The 2,270-nt window shown below is 41.0% G+C and overlaps 1 pseudogene; it reads right to left on the reverse strand.

Moving 5' to 3' along the window:
- Nucleotides 1-633: 633 nt before the first annotated feature.
- LOC129035133 (small ribosomal subunit protein uS5-like) lies at nucleotides 634-1,518 on the reverse strand (annotated as a pseudogene).
- Nucleotides 1,519-2,270: the final 752 nt, after the last annotated feature.

Consider the following 2,270-nt stretch of genomic DNA (forward strand, 5'->3'; position numbering starts at 1 on the left):
GGTCTTTGGTAACATTAAGTCAGCAAAAGATATTCCACATAAATGGAAACCTAAAGCAAGCAGGTGTAGCTATACTTATATCAGATAAAACAGACTTTAAGTCAAAAACAGTAAAAATAGACAAAGAGGGTCATTATATAATGATAAAAGAAACAATTCAACAAGAGGATGTAACAATTCTGAATATAAATGCACCCAACACCAATGCACCCAGGTATATAAAGCAATTGGATTCAAATACATTATTAATATTTGGAGACTTCAATATCCTACTCTTAGCATTGGACAGATCATCTAAACAGAAAAGCAACAAAGCAACAGTGGATTTAAACTGCACTTTAAACCAAATGGACCTAACAGACATTTACAGAATATTTTACACAGCACCTGCAGAAATACATTCTTTGCATCAACACATGGAAACTTCTCCAGGATAGATTATAAATCAGGACACAAAACAGGTTTCAACAATTTTTTAAAAATAAAACTAGAAATCAATAATAAAAAGAACTTTGGAAACTGTACAAATAGATGGAAATTAAACATGCTCCCGAACAAAAACTAGGTCAATGAAGAAGTTATTATTTTTTTTTTTACAGGCTTAATTCACTTTATTTTTCTTGTATGAAAACCCTATGTTGTAGCCACAGCTGGAGCCTGGGTCCGCTGTACGGAGACTGGTGTGGGTCTTGACGAGGTGGTCAGTGAATTCCTGATAGAGAGACTTGGTAAATACAGTCTCCTTCCAGAGGTCGGGGGTCAGGTAGCTGTAGGTCTTAGAAACTGCATCAAAGGTGGCCTTGGCGAAGTTGCCCAGGGTGGCAGTGCAGCCCCGGGCTGAGGTGTAGCAGTCATCCATACCAGCCATCATGAGCAGCTTCTTGGACACAGGTGTGGAGACGATGCCAGTGCCCCTGGGTGCAGGGATGAGGTGCACCAGCACAGAGCCGCAGCGGCCTGTCACCTTGCAAGGTATGGTGTGGGGCTTGCCGATCTTGTTCCCCCAGTAGCCTCTGCCCACGGGGACAATGGAGAACTTGGCCAGGATGATGGCCCCACGGATGGTGGTGGCCACCTCCTTGGAGCATGTAACACCCAGCCCAACGTGGCCATTGTAGTCCCCGATAGCAACAAACACCTTGAACCTGGTGCGCTGGCCGGCACGGGTCTGCGTCTGCACTGGCATAATCTTCAAAACCTCATCCTTGAGAGAGGTCCCCAGGAAAAAGTCAATGATCTCTGATTCCTTAATGGGCAGAGAGAAGAGATAGATCTCCTCCAGGGACTTGATCTTCATGTCCTCGACCAAGCGGCCCAGCTTGGTGACGGGCATCCACTCCTTATCCTCGGCCTTGCCTCCACGAGCTCTGCGGCCTCGGCCCTGGCCCCGTCCACAGCCGCTACCCCGGCCCCGGATGCCACAGCGGAAACATCTGCGGAAGCCACCGCGGTTCCCCATCCCAGGGCCACCAGGGCCTCCGGGCCCCTGCCTCCTGCTGCACCAGTGTCATCTGCCATTTGGTGTTTTCTCAGAGAAGAAGAAAGAAGTTAATTTTTAAACAAATGAAAACAGAAACACAATGTACTAAAACCTTTAGGATATAGCAAAAGCAATGTTAAGGTGGAATTTTATAATAATAAATGCCTACATCAAAAAAGTAGAAAAATTATAAATAATCTATGTAACTCATGAAACTACAAAAATAAGAACAAATCACCTCCCAATTTATAGGAAAAAGAAATAACGAATATTAGAGCAGAACTAAACAAAATGGACACTAAAAATAAAAATACAAAGGATGAATTAAACAAAAACATTTTTTGAAAAGATAAAATCGGTAAACTGCTACCTAGATAAAACAAAGAATAAAGAAAGATCAAAATAAACAAAGTGAGAAATAAAAAGGGAAATATTACAACCAATACCACAAAAACATAAACAACTGTCAGAGACTGTTATGAAAAGCTATGCTTAAACATGTTGGAAAACCTGGAGAAAATGGATAAATTCCTGGACTTATATAACTTACCAAGATTGAACAAGGAAGAAAGAGGGAACATAAACAGAACAATGAGTAATAAGATTGAACCAGTAATAAAAAATCTCCTAACAAAGAAAAGCTCAGTAAACTGGCTTTACTGTTTAATTTTACCAAAATTATAAAGAAGAACTAACACTAATTCTTCTTAAACTATTCTAAAATATTAAAGAGGAAGGAATCCTTTCTAAATCATTCTATGAGCAAGACATACCTGGATACTAAGACCAG

Source organism: Pongo pygmaeus, chromosome 3 (assembly GCF_028885625.2).
Source record: "Pongo pygmaeus isolate AG05252 chromosome 3, NHGRI_mPonPyg2-v2.0_pri, whole genome shotgun sequence".
Lineage (NCBI taxonomy): Eukaryota > Metazoa > Chordata > Mammalia > Primates > Hominidae > Pongo > Pongo pygmaeus.